At 42.2% G+C, this 19762-nt stretch overlaps 1 long non-coding RNA gene across 1 annotated transcript; it reads right to left on the bottom strand.

The window, feature by feature from the left end:
• Nucleotides 1-2613: 2613 nt before the first annotated feature.
• Nucleotides 2614-18547, bottom strand: LOC107315436. Its single transcript, XR_001555908.2, has 3 exons — nt 18361-18547; nt 5502-5620; nt 2614-3166 (listed from the first exon to the last, which is right to left on the bottom strand). It is a non-coding gene; the product is annotated as an uncharacterized LOC107315436 (long non-coding RNA).
• Between the last annotated feature and the right edge of the window lie 1215 nt (nt 18548-19762).

Raw genomic sequence — 19762 nt, 5'->3', positions numbered from 1 at the left:
GTCCCAAAATGTAAACGAGAGCTGACTATAAAGCTGCGTGAGCAATGTGTGATAACTGCTTCGATAGTCTCATACGTGTGAATTTTAACTGTGGGGATGGATTATAACTTAATTCTCATTAAAGCCAGTCCATTCTTAGGTTTCTTCTGATATAGCTTGACCTGATTCATAACCGCACCGTCACAGCAGCTTTAAGTAAGAAAACCAGCTGGTAGAAACCATCTGATCTTTGAGGTCCCTTCCAACCCAAGCCATTCTGTGATTCTATGAATTTACTAACATGAATCTATGAGATAGAGATCCTGGTGAGAAACAGTCCTCCAATACACAGCAGAGGGAATTGAGATGGTAAAAATTACTCCGAAACGACTTATCTGTTCTTACAGAAGGGGTGGGGGGGGCTTTAGCACATATCCCTTGGGAATAAAATGACATAAAGCAGAAAGGCTTTACCTTGTTTTTGCAGCAACACAGCATCCCTTTGGGTCTCCCATCCCTGCATCAGGCTGTGCTCCGCCATGGTCACGGGTGGGAACACCACGCTTGGCTCTCCCAGCTCTTGAGACAATGCAGCAAAATGATTTGTCAAATTGTCAAAACTTACAGACATGGTAGAGGAGCAGAGCGGGGAAATTTGGATAGACTGAGCCTTCACCCTGTCCTAATCTCACCACTGGAGGCTGTAAACATGATGGGTAAAGTGACAGTCTGGCTACAAATCTGTCTGGCAGCTTCATTAGACATCTTTCGCCTGACTGATTAAACTGCATTTAAGAACCACTTTCATTTTTTCGAGTCTTTTGTTTAAATTAAAAGGTCATGTTTTCAAGCGAGTGATCCGCTGCCCTCTCCAGTCTCCTGCCACAATACAGTTACATTAGTACCAGTGTTGCACAAAGCGGGGTGAATCAGAGCCACAGACACCAACAAATGTCGCAGCCAGCGGAGGTTGCAGAAAGGGGTTTTTGTCTGTTCGTTATATGCCACAGCAGGGATACAAGCTTGAAAAGTCCCCCAGCCTCAGGCTTGGACTGTTTGTACTGTGTGCTGGGGAACTCACAAAGAGGACTAGCTACTTTTGCAAATGTACCAATGCAGCCGGGAATGCACAGTACATCTCGTTGTGCCTTGTTTTCAGTCATGCCTCAATCCTTGGGATTTTAGGTGGTTAGACAAAAATAAAATAAAATAAAATAACAACCAAAAAAAAAAACAAACACAAAACCAAACCCTGGGACCTGGGGCCCAATGCTGCCAAGTGCTGAGTGCCATCTGTTCCCACTGGCACGGAGCTGGTAGGATGTGGTCCCGGTGCATGCAAGTGCCATCGTTGTGGGGAGAGATGTCCTGGCTGCATTTCAGGCTTGGGCATGCTCTGGATCTAACTAACCAAGCAGCACTCAGGTGAGATGCAGAAATCAAAGGAGCTGAGCAAAAGGACTAAGAAGCAAACGCTGCCTTGGAGGAGCCCCGACTCCCTGCTGGCATGCAAAAGGCAGCTCAGTGCCTGGCATGGGAGCCCACTCCACACCAAGGCAGTGTAACGGTGGACTCAGTTTTTACCAGATAAGCATTACATGGACGCAACATATTGCTGCTATAAGTGACCAAACTCAACCCACCAGGCTTGTACATCCTCTTCCATACCCTAGGTGTCAACTCTGCTAACCAAGAGTATTATAAACATGACTTAGTAAAGTGAACTGTAGCCTGGATTTGAATATTCACTGCATCCTGCATCAGACACGCTTCTTTCCAAGTTATTTCTTCTAAAATCTGAACATTGATTATGAAATTGCACACAGAAATCTACTTTTTCAGGAGGCTTAAAGGATAAATACTTCCCTTTCCTTTTCAGACATGATTACAGTTGGACTGGATGATCTTAGAGGTCTTTTCCAACCTTAATGATTCTATGAAATCCTTGATAGCCACTGAGGTTTCCAAAACCTCATCAGAACCTCTGAAAAATGGTGCTTCTTTTTTAATAGCGATGGGGTTCAATCTCTTACAGCCATGGGTACATACCAATACTGCAAGCACAACTGAACTCCTGCTGCACTTTTCACTCATTAAAAAAGTAAAATGCTGACTACACGCAACGCCTGCATTATTGTTCTAAATTGAAGATGGCTTTTCTGACCCATCGGCATGGAAGCTGCTGAAATCCTATGGTGTAACCTTTGCTTTAGGACAGCTTTTCTTTAATTGATGCACCCAAGATTCCCATGCAGGTATTGAGTAGAAAAGACTCTTAAGCATTTAAAAGTCAATCCTTGATGTTTATATCCCTTACAGTAAGTCCAATTATCCCCACTGTGCTCCGTTTTGCAGTCAGAAATCTGATGCAAAGAAGAAAACCCAAAACACACAGTTACACTCTCCCAGTTATGTGGATTGATATAGAGCAATGAATATGAATCAGCAGCAAGCAAGAATATTTTGGAAACAAACAGGGCTAAAGCAGTGAATAAAGCTTTTCTGGATGGGCCTGCTTCTGTAAGGCCAGAAAATTCATAAAAATGAAATGAAACATTTTTTTTTCCTTCTCAATACCTAAGAGAAAGGCTTTGGCTGACCCTTTCCTTTCTTCACACAGGCCACATGCTTTTCCACAACTATCCAACTATGAATAGGCACAACCATTCCAGTAAGCCGACAGTTTGTGCTGCCAACAATTATATCAGCGACCCAGGACCTTACGTGTCATTTAATAGCTACATTCATAGAGGGGGGAGATGAAAAGAACAACCACAATAAGACACAGTTAATTGTGGATATGTTTAGAAACAGTTTAATGAATAATAAACAACATTTTATTTCCTGTGCCTCTGACACAGAGGCAAATAATTAAGAATCAGAAGAATCCAAAGTATTAGGTAACAATCAGAAAACTTGTGTGAGATTTTTTTTTTTTCCGCTCAAGTTTAATTGGTTCATTGTTCCCATGAACCATAAACCATGGGGTTGATAGCGGTGCTAAAGTTTACTTCTATAAAGGAAGATTAACATATTCGGGAACTTTACCCTAATCCTTGTTTTGCGTTAACTCAAGCAGATTGGATTAGTAATTCTTACCTACCACCCACTAGAAGAAAACGGGCTTCTTTTCTCAGACAACTGGCTGTATTGTACCTTCATGTGCATTATCTGCACTGAAAGCATTCTGCGGAAAGAAATAATGCGAAGTGAAAGGGAAAAGGGTTTTACACTGTGATGGCAAGAAACAACTGCTGACATTGCAGAGTCTGGACCCTTAATGAAGGGCTAGACCTGTTCCTCTCCAGTTCATGTGCTGCTATTTCAGACTAAATGAGAATAATGCTTCCAAATTTCTCATGCAGGAAAATCACTAAAACAAAGGAAAGTTGATTTACTGATTCTGATATGGAGAGCTGCGGGGTGCACTGGCAGCAGCCCAGGGAAGGAGCAGAGCTTCCCCCTTCAGAGACCACAGACCAGACCATTGTGCTCCCTCTTTACATGCAGAAAGCTATACCTTTACAGAACAAGATCTCTGCAGAAAAGAAATGCCAGCATTGACACAAGGGCCTGATACCATGTAGGTTTCTCTGCAGCTAATTTATTTGTGAGTATTGTCCAGATGGGGACAATACCCTTCACTCATACATGGACACACTTGGCCAGATCTTTTCTAGTGTTTGTCAACATGTTATCTCAGGAAACTTGATTTTTTTTCTCTCTCTGAATAAGCAGAATCAACTTCTTTTCCACAGTATATATGAGCAACACCCCAGAGGAACATAGCAGCTCCATGGATCATAGACAGAGGACCAAACCATGCAGAGCCATGACAGAGCATGGGACACTTGATGGTTTCTGTCCAACCTCCATTCAAGCAGAAAACTGTGAAACATCCACCAAGTGTGGCAGAAGCTCATAGAAGCAAATGCCAAGGTACTGAGAGGCTTAATGTCTTTTTCTGGTTATCTCTGTATCTCAGCAGAGTCTTCTCCCAGTGATAAAATTAATTGCTCTGTGGTTGGTTTCTCTCTATTTTATAAAATTAAGGGATGAATGTGAATTGGGAAAGCTTTAAAAGTATTTGGTTGCCAGGACTACAGGAGCTAAAAAGCTAGAAAACATATGTGCCCTCACGGCTGTAAAATTAATAAAAGCACAGTGACAGCCAGAGAGATGTTGGATGCCCCGTCACTGCAGAAACCCAAAGTCAGGTCAGACAGGGCTCTGAGCAGCTGATGGAGCTTTGGGTGTCCCTGCTCACTGCAGGGGGTTTGGATCAGATGGCCTTGAGGGGTTCCTTCCAACTCAAACTGTTCTGTGATTTCATGGGTGAAGAGCAATGCTACCTGCTAGCTGGATGACAGAAACCAATGATATTGTGACCAAAGATCTCTTGATTCTGTACAGAGTCAAGAAACTCCTTTCAAGTTAATCTCCTGTCCTAAAGGTGGGGGCTATGTGCCCATCTCTGCCATGTCTCCTGCAAGCAACAAACCCTGGTATACCTGCATTCACTTACCCAGCAGCCCACTGCACTTTCTCCCACCATCAACCTCCATCTGACTATGAAAAACACAAATTTCAGAGCATGTAGTACATGTGGTGCATCCCACAGAAGGGCCTTGACTATGCATAGAACCCCTCGGTACAACTTTAAAGCTTGTTAGGTTCCTGCTGAAGCTACTTTTCAGCATCTAGGGAACAAGATAACCCTAAAATGCCCTGAGGGTCCTCCAGAACTAAGCCTGTGTGTTTTCTCAGAGGGAGTTTCAGGGTTTCCAGAAACAAGAGACCAGCCATTGAGCTTTGCATTGCTGTCACTCAATACCTCTTTCCTCCTGGGAAAACTGTTGATTCTGTCATATCAATAAAAGGAAAACGAGAAGTGGATCAATAAATTACTCAGACACTTTGTATTATCCGTTACGAGAGCTGCCAGTACGAATTTTCCACCTTCTCCCTTTTTTTTCATGATTTTACACCAAGCACACCGTGTATCGTTTACTGTTTGGGATTTTATTAAGAAAAAAAATAAATAAATAGAAACTCCAAGTACTAATTTCAAACTGTTGTGGTGAACTCTCCCTTTTTTGTGTGTGTGTGTTACATAATAGAGTCTTTTGTCCTCAGTTTTCCATCTGTTTGCTAAGCATTTTTCACTTGAAGACTCAATTAGGACAAAAAAAAGCCCCACACAATCATTCAATTCAAAAATTAATTTGGAGATCAAGGGACTGACTTAGGCCTATACCAGTGACTAAAAGTGATTCAGGCTTTGTCACATGATCCAAGAGAACTGAGCAACAACAGTTTAGCTGCTTTAATCCTCCTTAATTTGAGTGCAAAGAAATTCACATGTGCTACTAAGAACATTTTGCGAGTACACTGTGTCCATTTTTCTGGGTCCCCATGTCCAAAGACTTTGTTTCATTGAGGGCTCATGACATCCTTCATTAATAACCCTCCTGCAGACAAATGAAATGTACACTATTTTGCAGAGATAAGGAGAAACTTACCCTGAGCATATCCTGCTGAAGAAGAGGTGCTTTCCACTAACACATCTCACAGGCAGCAGTCATCTCAGCAGCGCTGTTAGGGATGTAGCAATGAATTAGGCCCTGCTGTTCCAGGCATGCTGCAAAAGAGAGATGCCATCAATGACCCAAAGAGAATATTTAAAGAAATAATACAGCTATGCCACAGGAGGCCTCAGCAAATACAGTTTTGTGCATGCTTTGCACAGAATATAGGCTTACTAGCAAAAAAGCTACCCTCACCAGCTCTACTACCTAACATGAGTGTGTTGGGACTATGCAGTAGAGTATCAGCCCACTTGAAGCTGGTTTACAGCTTGTGTCAATGGGGACAGCCAAGCAAGTTTTCATTAGATGAAGGAAAACTTGCAAAACATCCCATCCAGCACACACATACACTCACACAAATTCTTTACCTCTCTAATGCCACTTGTGTTTGTTGGTTTTGGAAGAACTCACAGTAAAAATTCCAAGAAAAAGCATGTAAACCTTTACAGCAGATGTGCAGTAATTGTTCTGGTTTTGCTCTGTCTCTCTTCCTTCCATTAAGGTTGCAAACACCACTAATATCATCAGCCCATCAACACCGTACCACTAAGCCAGGCCTCAGTGCCACATCTACCCTCTTATTGAGCACCTCCAGGAACAATAACTCCACCACCTCCATACGCAGTCTGTTCCAGTGCCCACCCACTCTTTTGGAGAAGAAATTTTTCCTAATATCCAACCTGGGCCTTCCATAACACAAAGATATTACTGCAACTTAGCCATAACTGAAAGCCATTTAGCACATAGAAGTCTCAAGGGGCTCTTTGTCCCCACCTTTGCCTTAATTTACAGCTACATAAAGGAATGTGATTATCCCACACATTGGGAAGAAGCATCCAAGCCATACCAATTGTAAGACTCTGTTCATTTAGATTACAGACCTCCAAAATGCCGGAAGGTCGATTACAAAAACAACCAAACAAAAGTGACAATGACAACCCCGCAGCTCCGTGAAAGGAAGAAGCTGTACAGAAAGGTCCGTGTGGGAGAACCAACCCATTCAGCATCAAAGAGAGAAGCAATAACAAGCAAGGCTTGCCCTCCCCTTCCCCGCACGGAGTGTTTTATCTCGTCAGAGTGGCGGTGCTGGAAAGGAGCCAGGGATCTCGTCGATAGATCCAAGCGGCGCTGATGAAGAAACGCAACCAAAGTAATTAATGATGGGGGAGGACTGACTCCCGGTGCTCGTGGCGGAGCTGGGATCTGACTCATTCTTTGCAACAGTTAACCCCAGAAAGAGTCAATTAGAGCAGGACTTCCCAACCTTTTGCAACAGACGCTCTCGCTTTCAATTAAAATGGCTCTCTAGGAACCCCGAGCAGCAAGTTTTTAGTCAGCAGGCTGCACAGAGCATCAGGCTTCCTGTGCCTTTGTAGTTCCTGAGTTTCTCTGACATGCCAGTTTTTAATTTGCAAAAAATATTGTCTGGATTTCGCCCAGGATTTCAGATGGTTTTCAGCACTCTCTGTGCTCTCCTCAATATTCTGGACAAGGTTCAGGTTAGCAATAGTCCAATATTAGTAACGGCACTTGCTCTGATTTTCTGGACAGCACTTGATTCTCACCATATTTGGGTCAATAATGTTCACGTTTGCCAGTGTTGGGTCATTATTCTGCAGCACTGTGTGGCTGTATTTGCTGTGTTCTCTGTTTCAAAGGGCTACAGGTTTGTCCATGATCAAATCACAATATAAGATGGGTTTTGAGACTATGAAGCTGATATCAGCCTCCTGTCACCTTGGTTGTTTGATATTCAGTAGTGCTTCTACTCTGTCTCCCTCAATAAAGAGTAAAATCACAAGCTAGTAAATCTAGGTTGAAAAGCAGAGATGATTTAACTTTGTCTGTTTTCTCATATATCCTTTATGACAAAATAATAAAATATGAGAGAACTGCAAAGGGATCTGAATCTTTTTAGCTTTTCAATTTGTTATTGTTTGTTGGGGAAAATCTGGGTCTTACCAAGCAAATCTGAATTCCTCCCAGCAAGTCCTAAAGACCCACAGGTTCTAGCTCTGCCTGTTAGGCCCACTGGTTCTGCCAATGGACAAAAAGAGATTTAGACTTTGTTTACCATTATCTTCCCCTTGAGCTTCCAGTGTCCACTTCCTTTGCAGGGCTCCTCTTTGGCCAAGGCCCTGCTTTATGAACAATTCACACAATTCACTTTGAGACGATACTGAAATCAAGATCAGGTTAAAAGAAACATTGGTTTACTGTACCTTGTGACTTCACTTGTGTTCTCCAAGCTCCTACTGTTACTCATGATGGCAATGCTCCCTTTGCAGTAGAGAGGTAAAATCTTAAACTTTATCCTAAAAATCAAATTGCTGATTATGTACCCTATTGCTGGAGATTCACAGATACATTCTCCTTCCCCACAGCCTGTTCTCAACACATAAAACCAAGGTTCATTTCCATGACATTCATCTATATTGAGCTCATCTTCATCTCAACTGGAGATGACATTTTCTAGCCCAGGGGGTAGAGGCTTTGCTTTATATTGTTAAAAGTAGCAAGTTCAATTCCTGGAGAGAAGGTCATGATTTTTTTTTGCAATAAACTCATCATATTCTTTATCTCCTTGTTAAATGTACATTAAATATCATTATCATCCAATGTATTTTGCACGGAATGAAAATATTTCAACAATGCTTTTGCCCGAAGATGTGAAGTAATGTACCATTTTATGAGTAATTTTCATGAAATTTTGCATGCATCCAAATCCTGTGAGGTAGGGAACACACTTTGTTTGAACTTTACAGCCTTCTCATTCAGTTTTCATTAATAATTTTTCCCTTAATTCTCAATAGGTTTATCTTGAATTGAGGGAACATTATCAGAGCCCTCCTGTAGCTTGTTTAATATCTGTAAATTTCCATGGCTGATAAGCGTCAACTGTGCACGTGAATAGAGGAGTAAAATAGTGAATGTGGGATAAAAAATAATTGTTTGTCCTCTAAACAAAACCCAAAGTTTTAAACATTTGCCTCAAAAACATATTTTTTTTTGATGGGCAGAAAACACTTCTTAGTGGCGTTTTTCACCAGCCACTGTTCTGAGCTGTGCTCATTTGCACTCCCTTCTTGCTAGAGGAACTGGCAAGGATGCTTATGTTTCTGGGCCCAGCAAACCAGTTTCTACCAAACTTTTCACTTTCCTAAACCAGAGCTCTGACCCACATTCAGCCCCTCTCCTCCAGACAGCTATCTTCCAAACTAAGATTCAAGACCCTCACCCTCATCAATTCCTACCACACAATCAACAACTACTTGCAAAACCTGTGCACTCCCTCTCCATGCTAAGCATAGTAGTCATGTACAACATGACCTGTTCTCCTGAACACTCCCAGTTTGTACCATTCTTTGTTGCAACTATCAAACCCCCCCAAAAAAGCACGCTGAGAAAGAAGACAGTACGTTGTAGTGTTTTTAGCAAGGCAGAAAGTTCCCCATGGAACATCCACATAGAATCACAAAATACCTTGGGGTGGAAGGGACCTCAAAGATCATCCAGTTCCAACCCTGTTGCCAGCCACTGAAACAAGCACCAGATCAGGCTGCCCAGTCCCCCATCCAACCTGGCCTTGTACACCTCTAGGGATGGGAGACCACAGACCTTGCTGCACTTAAATCATTGCTCCACGGAGGACTGTAGCATTCATAGAGAAATGCAGGCTGATGCTGGCAGGAGATGTAATTCTGATCCTACAAGCCATCCTGTCTAGACAGGACTGGAGACAGACACTGAGCACCGGAAAGACAGGACCTGAAGGAGGAAATGAATTTCCATGCAGCCACAGGATGAATCATAGTGTCGGCCACCAGGATTTATCAACAAGCAAATTCTTTTCCAATCTTGTAAAAGCTCTTGCACCCGCAGACCTCACATCTCTAATTAAAAATGGTCATGAATACTTCAATAAACGATGCAATCCATCATGCTCAGGACATAATAAAGGGACAGAGAGTGGAAAAGAAGCTTTGCCCCTGTCCTATGTGCCATACTGTATGTGTCTCACTGCAGGGAAGCATGTGCTAATTTCTTACCTCTCTGCTGACTGCACTGTCCTTTTGCATAGTTGCTGCTAAACTGCATGAAAGGTATTTCTAATCTCGTGACGGTGACTGAAAAGGGTTGAAGGACACAAATTAAGTCTCATAGCAATAGAGCAGCCCAAGAATGGAAGGTCAGCCAGTTGACTCTTCCCAGAATCCCCTGAACAATGCAATTATTCATGAAGGAAATTTCAAATTATTTTCATTAGACTTCTGTTTTACCAATCTAACCAAAGTGATTAATTAGGGATTAAAATATTTACTCTGCACATGCTGCCTTGGCACGGCACTAGAATATTTAAGCATTGTGCTAAAAGGGTCAGCTGTCTCCAGTACTGTTTGGAATTCATTCTCTATTTTCTGTGTAAAAGGGCATTGACACTCATGTCTATACTGCACTTAGGATCCCATCAGGGACACAGAGAGAAACATGTCTCCCTTGCTGCCCTTGTAGCTGCCCCAAGCTCCCCAACTTCCTTAGTATAGCTGCTTGGGCTGAGAAGCAGACAACAGTAGCCTCAACAACTGCAGCAATGCCCTGCAGCCTTTTCATGGTTGAACACCTATTCCACAGTGCCAGAAAGGAGGGAGATGCTCATGAGAACCCAGTGGGACCAGCCAGAAAAGACAGCAATGGGCAGAAAGACCAAAGAGTTGGACTCAGATTTTAGACTAGTTACAAATGTCCTGCATGACCCCGGCCAGTTTCTTGCTCTAAGATATGTCCTGATTTATTAGATTTAATTCAGAGCTCTGCAGCTGCAGGGCAAGCATTTGATGTGTTTGGTAAAGAAGAGTGGTGCTTTCACTGCAGCTTGCCAGGGAGCTAAGCACTCCTCTGGTGAGGTTACAGGATCATTGAACATCCTGAGTTGGAAGAGACCCATAAGGACCATCAGGTCCAACTCTTGGCTCTACACAGGACCACCCAAAGATTAGACCAGGTTATCAGAATGTAGCCCAAGGGAAGACACAAGTATTTGTCCTTACATGGGGTTTGGTTTAGCATTAGAAGCAGTTAACATACAACTAGGAGCTAGGGAATATCAGAGTGGAATCTCACATTAGATTTAGAAACCCTGGAAATGCAGTCTTTGTCAAAATAGCAAATGCTTTCACTGGATGTGAAGCTTAGAGATAGGATCACTTTGTCTAACTGAATCCAAAATAATGGAGTATGCAAGAAGGAAAGACTCCAAAAAGTGAACACAAGATACTATGCAGTTAATGGTCCATCAGGCCACATCTGCACAGCGCTGAGGATTGGAGGAGCTTTTCTGGCATGGCCATCCAGCACCTCCCCTACAAGCATGTGTTTCTGCAGGATAGTTAAAATGCATGGTACCTCAGAGCTGGCGAGTGCTGCCACTGCAACCTCACCAAGATGAAAAAGATGTATAACAGGATTTGCATTCCTTTCCAGAATGACTGCTGCAAGCAAACATTTCAGCACTTATTTGTTACCAATATTATTAGAAGTCCCAACCCATTTCCTGGCTGGGGCATGTTTCCTCGAGGGGACTGAAGTCACCTGTCACTTTCTTTCTCATGTTACTTAATCGTTTTAGTCCAAGCAGTAAGCTGCCAATCATATTTAATATTTAGTCACCTTGAATGCATTGCTACTGATTAAATAGACTGCTATTTCAGTAAACAACTGATGAGAGAATACTTACAGCTTCATTATAATTATTCCAGCAGATATTAGAGCATTATTCATATGTAACTCCAAAGAATATTTAGGTCTTCTCCTATTTATTTCACAAACAACATATTAATTGCTACCATATTAGCAGAGCTATCAGTACTAATTGGATAATACCCCTTCGAAGATTTTTCCTATAGCAACCTCTTTTGCTTGCATGTTTTTGTCACACCTCTGGTGTTTAGGATCTCTGTTGATTTCCCACAAAGAAATGTACTCTTAGGAGTTTACCAGCTCTATATGCACTTTTTGGTTGGGTTTGTTTGTAATACAGTGAAAACAAGCAGCCCCTACAAGAAGAAGAATCATTGGGTCATAGAATCACAATGGCTTGGGTTGGAAGAGACCTCAAAGATCATCTAGTTCCAACTCCCCTGCCATGGGCAGGGTTGCCAACCACTAAATAAAGGGCACCAGGTCAGGTTGTCCAGAGAAAGATGAGGTTGGTAGAACCATGTCTGTACCGTGATTTGTGGCAGAGGCTTGAAGAATTCAGGACTGCTGAGATACTCCATGGCCTTATCCATGATACATCCCCTACCCTGAAAAAAACATATTCCCAAGGGCTTGAAGGCTCCTTTTGAAACAACCTTGAAAAGATCATTAAGAAAACCAAACTCATTGTTAGTAGACTCTAACTTTGGGTTTCCTTCTGGAAGCATTGCAAAACATTGCTGCATAAGCAGATTGGAGCTGGGTAACAAGTTTGGGAACATCATGTGTTTCATAAAGGTCTTCACACACTACTGGTAAATTTATTGAGTGGTTGTGTCACCATCAGCTATGCAGGATCTTCAGGCCTTGCTTCTAGAAAGAAGGTTTTGTTTAGAAACTCAGCAAGAGCCACTTTTTTCCAAAGGAACAGATAATACGTGTGTTTGTTTCGCATCAGTGAGAGAAAATGAGAAATTGCTGCTTCAGGTTGACCCAAACATTTCTCCTTGTTTCTTCCCACCCACTCACCTCCTCTCCTTCCTCCCTCAGTTTTTCAGTTTGACCACTGAACTGAAAAATTAATTATTCTTACAGCTCTATTAAAGGACGACTTATGCCAGGCTGCTTACAGACAGTCTAGCTGATGTATAATAAGTATCTTCATTTCTTACTTTTCCCTTTCTTTTAACATCTATCCTTTCTTTCATTGTTTTTAAACAACGAAATCCTTTCAGAGTGCTCAAGTGCACATAGGGTGCCATGGGTTGTACATTAAGCAAACATGTACTAAAGTAAAATATTCTATGAGCCTTAGAAACACCAGTAATAACAGTGACAAAGCTGAACTGGAATGGTGGGAAAATACAGATGTTCTGTGAAAGCAGGATAGGGTCCAGATAAGATCCAGCAGCTGAGATAAAAGCAATGGCTTCTTCCCTTTGTAGCTCCATCAGACCTTCCTGAGTCCTCAGGAATATTCACTGACCTTGCTTTCATCTTGTGTAAATCATTCAGATGGATAGGGAACACCTGGCTTGAAGAAACAGAATAGGGTAATCAGCAGAATTAATATTAGCTTTGGTCACTCTCTGCTGGGGTTAATTAAGGCCACTTTCTCAGCAACAGAACTTGAAAAATAGAGAGAGGGCAGAAATTCAGCCTGGGCAGAGCAACCACGTGGCTGTCAAGCCTGTGCTCTTCTTTTCCTTCCATCCCTCTGTTTGGGTGCACTGATGACTTATGTCCAACTACCAGCCTGCAAGGCTGCATCTTTCTCTGCAGGCTGTAAAAGCAAATATGAAATAGCTGCAAGAAGATATGTTCTTGGTCTATGGGATTTTATGCAGGGAGTGCACTTCCAAAAGAGATCATATAAAGCCTCCAGGTGTATTTGCATCGCACTGTAAGACATTAGATTGACTTAGAAGAACCTATGGAGAGCAACCACATGCAAAGGCTTGTTTTGCTGCAGCAGACAGAAATGCCCACAAATCCCACCAGCTCCTCCTTGCTTAGCCACAGTAACACTGACCATCATCTCAAAACACAGATCAGGTAAGTCACATCACTACGCAACTTATTACATCCTCTGAAGCAGTATTTCAGGGTGTACAATATACACACTATTCTTAAACTTCTATTTTCCTCTTTTTCTCTCTGAACAGCTATATGGAAACATTCTTTTCCAGCCCAGCCAAGGGAGTAGGCAGGAACAAACATTAAAATGCTCAGAACATCTTAAAGAACAGAGCTAGGGATTTTTCTTGTTGTTTCATAACTTTGCTTTAATCAACTTTTTATCCATTGACTCACTTGCAAGTTCCAACCAATATAATTAGCGCTATCTAAATTAGTTATCACTCAAAATTACTTCCTTCTTCAAAAAAAACCACAGTTTTATTTTAAAATTATAGGTGTTGCCATAGGCTATGCCAGAACTATATGCATGGGCACGTTTTAAGTAGATAATATTTTTAATCCTAATTAAAAAATATATTCCTCCCTTCCATAAAATGTGATTTGTGAATGACCTTATTTTCGTTTTGATAGACACACGGTAACAATCAGTCGCTTCTCATTCATATACATCCTCTGCACCTTCCATTGAAATACTGCATTGTTCAGCTAAGCTCTTCTATAAACTGAATGCACATTTTTCATTGTTGGGTTTGTTCTCATTTCATTGCACGATTGCTACAGAGCACAGAAGGTAACATTTCCAGAGGGTGCCTATTACAGAACTGTTATTTACACACTACCCTCAGTAGCAAGGCTCTGCTTTTAGTAGGTGCCAAACGCCATCAGTTCCTCTTGATTTCAGTGGAAAGCCACAGACCCATTAGGATGGGACTAAACTGAGTAGTCATTTGCATCTCAAAAGGACCAAAGTGAGAAGTCAAAAGGAGTCCACAACACGCTGCTCAGGGAGCTGTGGGGTCACCATCCCTTGGAGATGCTCTGGAACTGTGGAGATGTGGCACTGAGGGACATGGGCAGTGGGCATGGTGGGAGTGGGCTGAGGTTGGAGATCTCAGAGATCTTTTCCAACCTTAGTGACTCTGTGACTCTTTGGAAATGCTGGCCCTCATGGATAACTTCAGGCACCCAAGTTTGGAAATGCTGCCTGGAGTTTTTGTACATCCTTGCATTGCACAAGGCATTGGGAGGCACACAGTCTCAACACTGCTGCAAGGGAAGAGGAGTTAGTAGCTGATTTTTTATCATAAATCAACATGAAAGTGGCCAGCCACTCCTTTGCAGCCACAGAGCCAAGTCTTGACATAGCTGACAGCACTGAGCCAGCCATACATGGTATTCTTGGGCCTCAAGGGAAGGAAAAGATCAAGGAAGAGTTTATAGGCTGAGGATGACAATGATCTTCAGAGGTCCCTTTTCCCTGTGGCAGAATCTCCTGGTGACTGGGGAATGTTCACCTTGGCATTTTTTGTTGGGATGGATTTGAGCGCAACCAACACGGCACCAGCTATTGGGGAAAGAAACATGGGATATGGAGGTGGAGAGTGGAGAAAATCCAAGCACCTCCTCCTTCAGACAGAGACAAAGAAGAGGAAGAAGCACAGGATGGAGGATATGAGAGGAGACCTAACATATGCCACCAGTGGGCACGTGGTTGGGAGATTGATTGCACTGCCCTACAATGCAAAGCACCAGCCCCACTAAAAGACCACTTGAGCTCTCACACTGCAAGGACTTTTAATGCTACAACACAGTGCATGGCACTTGAGCCAGCTTTCACATTCACTCTCCTCCCACGCAGCAATATCAGCACTCATCACAAGCTGCAGCACAAGCTGCCCCTTCCACACATCCACCTTCAGTCCCATTCTCCCTCTCTCCCAGTTTTATGCCACAGGAGTAAAGAACTGGGGGTGGGAGGTGCAGCAGGAATCAAAGCGACCTTATCATTTACACGTATCGTTTGAAATTTGGTAAAGAGAAAACTGAATAATTTCCCACAACCTGAGGGCAGCGCTATCTTTCATCCTGACTTGTTCTGCTATTTACAAGAAAAACCTGCATAATTACCAGAGCAAATACCACGTCACAGCCTGCACCTGCTATAAGTAAGATACAGAACATGTTTCTGAAAGTAATAATTAAATAAAGTCATCCATCCATCAACCTTGTGTAGTTTTGTAGCTTCTGTGGGCTTTAGAAGGAGCAAAGCAATGTATTTATGCAACAAGCTTTCCCCCCCCCCCATTTTTAATGGCAATTATTGCATGTAAACTAGCTTTTGTGGGAACGGTGAAGCAGATGGATGCGGTCTGAAAAAAGAAATAGGCAAATACACCCACTGGAAAATCAAAAAGATAAGAATGCAAAGTCACTGTGTGTGTAGTTGCCTGTGTGCTATGAAATGGTTCTTTTTACACTCTGCATCTGAATATTCCCAATGGAAATGTTATTATAAAAGACAACAGGTTGTTCCAGCAGAACTGATCAAAAAGTGTGATTGCGTTTTCAGGCACGGTCCCATGATGGGACTGACAATCCTGAGCTAAAGAATTATTTTTACCCAGCAGCTATCTCTCTAGCTGAAGAGCCATCTGAGAAGAGACAAAAGTGCTTGAAATTCTGGGAAGCAGTGAGAGGGTACGTGTGTGAGGAGAGGATTGACTGCAGGGAAGCATCTTCTCTTCTGTTTTTGTTTCTCCTTTGAGCTTGCTAATACTGCTGCCACTCTTGGCAAGCAGTGTCCCTTCCATACTGCATTCAGAGACAATTCAGGTTCTCTCTGGGGCTGCAGTAGGTTTATGATGCAAAAATTCATCCCAGCCCAAGCCAAGGGTACAGATGGGCAATGGACCTTTCCGTGGATGATACAAAGGCTTGAAGACTGGGATCTGACACCTAGACATTCCCCACATCCATCCACGTGCCTCGTTTCACATCTCTCATGATCTGTTTTCCCCTCTATCCAACTGGCCCCTACATATATATATTCTTTTTGCATCGTGCCTTAGCCTGCAACTAGGATAAGCAACTGGATGGAACATTTATCCTGTATCACCACCAGAGAAGGCCATGAGTCATTGGTTCTCCTCTGCCGATGGACAAATTCACAGCACTCAGTCATGCCACGTGACCATTTTGTAAGGTTGTATGCAAGTTAGGAATATGAGGACTAAGCATGTGGAGGGTTCTACTTTCCATTAAGGGTTTGCTGACAAAGAATCTGTTGGCAGTCGGTACATTAATAGACATTTCTGTAAGCAAGCTATGATTTCTTACAGAGCTGAGCAAGGCAATGATCTCAGCTCATGACCCCATCGAGCACTTTGAGGCTTACAATTCTTTTTGTTTTTTCCCAACTTGTGGTGCTTAAAATTTTACTAAAATGGTCCAGCCTCTGCCCAGTGTATTTAAAACAGTTGCCAATAATGTTTTAATTCATTACCTCTAGAGACCTCTCAGAAGCAGTTCTTTCCACTTTGGAAACCCTTGTGCTTGTGAACAAGCAGATACCCAAATCCTGCCTTCAAAATGCTAATGACAGCTTTTATTGCCAATTAAGCATTTATAAAGTGCTGAAGGATCCATTCTTGGAACATAGCGTAGCTAAGAAGCATGTGTGAAAAGGCACCGTATCCTTAACAGGAGGCAACAGAAACGATTCAGGAGGAAAATCCCAGCAGATCACTCCTACAGGCAAACAGACCTCAAGAAATACCCTCAATAATCGCCTCTTCAGACAGCAAGGAAATGACTTCTAGGAAGGATTTACTTCCTTCCCTTTTCAGCAGCATAGATATTAGGAAACTCTTCCTGAGGTTTGCAGTGGTTTCCACTTAAAGAGTAATTTATTGACATTCCTAAGAGAGAAAGCTTTAATTCACAAAATATTATTCATCAAAACGCTACAAAAATGGCAGTTTTATTCTGATCCTAATCTATAAAGCTTTTTGTCTATCTTTAAAGCTATGGTTATCTTGAAGTGCTTAGTCTCATATTCATTGCTTTTATAATTGGACAACATAGAACAATGGGAGATTTACTAGTTTATTAAGAACCAAAATGAATGTAATCCAATATCACCCTTTGTTGAAAGCCACCTACAAAAGAATTGCACGAGGATGTGAAATGAATAATCTTTCTTGGTTTTCTCCTCTTGAAAGTGCCTTTATAGTGCCTTCCCAGAGCATAATAAATGGCATAACATAAATGATATGGAAAATTACTACAAGTCTTACCAGGTAAACAAGTTGAGTAAATTTCTGGGAGCTGGTGGAGCTTTTTTCTAATAAATGTTCCCACAGAGGAATTCATTTTTGGAATTATGTGGATGAAAAGGGGTTAAAAAAGAACGACACGAAACCAACAGAGAGCAATATGGTCATTAAACCTAAATTCCACCAGCTATTTCTCATCATGAAAGATAGACTTGTGAATGGAACAGTGTTTCTAAGGTGGGAAACTAAAAGTCACACAACAAAAAGTAGGAAAAATCAGCACCAGGAAGTGAAACTGTGAGGAATTAAACTGGCAAAATTTATACCATCCTCTGTATGATTAAAAAACAGATCAATATCACAGAATCACAGAATCACACAGAATCACAGAATTACCCGGGTTGGAAGGGACCTCAAGGATCATGTAGTTCCAACCCCCCTGCCTGGCAGGGCCACCAAACATACACCTTTACTAGATCAGGTTCCCCAGGGCCCCGTCCAACCTGGTCTTGAACAAGGACGGGGCATCCACAACCTCCCTGGGCAGCCTGTTCCAGGGCCTAACCACTCTCCTAGTGAAGAACTTCCCCCTAACATCCAACCTAAATCTTCCCTCTTTCCCAATATGAACTGTTGGGAATCACCGTTCTCTGATAGAAGGAAAGGTCTGTTCTATGAATCATAGAATCACAAGGTTGGAAAGGACATACAAGATTATCTAGTCCAAAAACCACCAGCTTCCAAGCTTTAAGCAGGACAAGTAATAAATGAATCAAACTACTTCAGAAAGACCTTCAGACAGCTATTGAGAGCTTCAGAGGGAAAACCAGAAAGCATTAATAGTAATAAGCTAATAATATTTCGTTTATGGTTTTTGCTGTGGTTCCAGCTGTTTTCCTTACCTCATTCTCCCATGGTGTGAGCTCATGTCCCTTGGGTGGACACACAAGATGCTGGTGTCCCAAAGAGAGAAACCTCAGGTTCTGGAAGGTGGGGTTTGCTTGTCCACCTCCAGGAGGGACTGTGTTGTGCATCACTGGAAAGCTGGGAAAAAAACATGGGGAAGGCTCAGCATGCAGACTGTAAAGCTCAGCTTCTCCTTCCCCACAGTTTGTATAGCAAATAAGCCCCCACTGCCACCAGACCCAGGCACTGAAATCCTTCCCATGGTGAAACTGAGGAGCAACAACATGCTGGATTGGTGCTGAAGATGATGCCAACCCCAGCTGCATGTGAAGGGAAAAAAAAAGCTGAACCTAAGGGAATCTGCATGCATTTACACCTTGGCCTGTCCCAAATGCACCTCAAAGAGTGCATCACTTCAAGATTCCTCAGGGAGATCACTTCTAAGATCACTGATAAACATTTCTGACTGTCTGAAAGAATAAAGAAACACTGTCCACTTCCCTGCTTTCTTGCAGTTAATGGCAGGGCAGGACCTCAGTTGTTTCTATCCTCAGGACTTTTGTGCTCCTCTGCTTTTCCCCATAGATGCTTTTTTATAAAGAGTTAAAAAAAGAAGAAAAAAGTAATGAATAAATTGAAAAAAAAAAAGAAAAAAGCTTGTAGACCCAAAAGAAAGAATGCATCTATTATAAAATAAAATCTCTTTTAGCAGCTATTAGAATGCATTAAAAATATTCACAGGACTCTCCCCTCCAGTAATGTTGCAAAAGCCATGCAAATAATAATTGTGGCTAAGTGCACTACAGTGACAGTCAATATTGTACTTCCCAAGCTAGTACTCATTATTCTTTATGGAACTCATGCATTTTGTGAAAGATCAAAAGATTTACATATCATATGGAGTGCTTTAGGGAGTGACTTGCTGTGCACTTTAAATGCACAATGTTCCACAGCCATTTAAATACAGATTTCATTTCTCTCTTCTGTGTGATATTAAATTTGAAAAAGGAGAGGGAGAGCAACCAAGTCAACTTGGGCACCTTTGTTCGCATCACGAAGTACAGTTTTAATTTGGTTCCGATATAGAAGTTTAATATTTTTATGGGATGTTATTGAATAATCTGCTAGGCTCAGCACTGGCCTTTGCACAGGAAAGAGATGAAAGAAATCAATTTTTCTTCTTATTTTATGAGCACTGCAGGCAAAATCATCCACTCTTCCATGCCCCAGAGAAAGGCACAGGCTTCTCTGCAGCCTCCCCACTGCTTGCCTGGTCTAAACTTATGGGTGTAGGAAGGAAGAAGGAACTGCATCCTATTTCCTTGCAGTGGGGATGAGGGAAAACGTTGCTATTTCTGTGCTCTTCTAGACTGCAAGAAGAGCAACAGCATTGCTTGA

This window comes from Coturnix japonica, chromosome 5, assembly GCF_001577835.2.
Source record: "Coturnix japonica isolate 7356 chromosome 5, Coturnix japonica 2.1, whole genome shotgun sequence".
Classification (NCBI taxonomy): Eukaryota; Metazoa; Chordata; class Aves; order Galliformes; family Phasianidae; genus Coturnix; species Coturnix japonica.
This window is presented reverse-complemented; position numbering and strand designations above follow the sequence as displayed.